This window comes from Marmota monax, unplaced genomic scaffold (assembly GCF_021218885.2).
Source record: "Marmota monax isolate L192 unplaced genomic scaffold, Marmota_monax_Labrador192_F-V1.1 WCK01_AAM20220418_F8-fsc00099, whole genome shotgun sequence".
Lineage (NCBI taxonomy): Eukaryota > Metazoa > Chordata > Mammalia > Rodentia > Sciuridae > Marmota > Marmota monax.
Window position 1 is genome coordinate 2,637,335 of NW_026692126.1, and position 663 is coordinate 2,637,997.

At 45.6% G+C, this 663-nt stretch overlaps 1 non-coding gene across 1 annotated transcript; it reads left to right on the top strand.

Annotated features, from left to right (window-relative positions):
* Window positions 1-206: 206 nt before the first annotated feature.
* On the top strand, window positions 207-279 carry Trnav-cac (transfer RNA valine (anticodon CAC)). The gene has a single exon. It is a non-coding gene; the product is annotated as a tRNA-Val (tRNA).
* Window positions 280-663: the final 384 nt, after the last annotated feature.

A 663-nucleotide genomic window follows, 5' to 3' on the forward strand; every position in this document is an offset into this window, starting at 1 on the left:
AAGTCCACGGGGGATGAAGCAAGAATGTGGAGAGTTCTCAGATCTCAGGATTTTATTTATTCCAGCTGGGCATGGTGGTGCACACCTGCAACCTCAGCTACTCCTGAGGCTGAGGCAGGAGGATCTCAAGTTTGAGGCCAGCCTGGGCAACTAAGGAGACAGACCTTATCTTTAAAAAAATAAATAAATAAAAATTAAAAAGGGCTGGGGATCTAGCTCAGTTGGTAGAGTGTTTGCCTCACAAGCACAAAGCCCTGGGTTCAATCCCCAGCACCACCAAAAAAAAAAAATAGCAGGGTTGGGCGCTGAAGATGTAACTCAGTGTAGAGTACTCGCCTAGCATGTGCAAGACCCTAGGTTTGATCCCTAGTACTCCCCCCACATACACAATATTTTTCTTTCTTTTCTTTTCCTGAGGATACTCCTGGGCTCAAGTGATCTACTTGCATTGTTTTCTGTAGTAGCCAGGACTACAAGTGGAAGCCACTGTGCCTGGCTCTTGGATAGAGAATTTTTGATGGCAAAAATGAAAAGTTTTGGAAGAGAGGGAAGCCCTGGACTGTTCGGTCTGTTGAGAGGATGCTCAGAACAGCAAAGGGAGGAGTATGTGTAGAACTGGTATTTTAGGTGGCAATTGGCTTTACTGATGAAGATGCAGGGCTT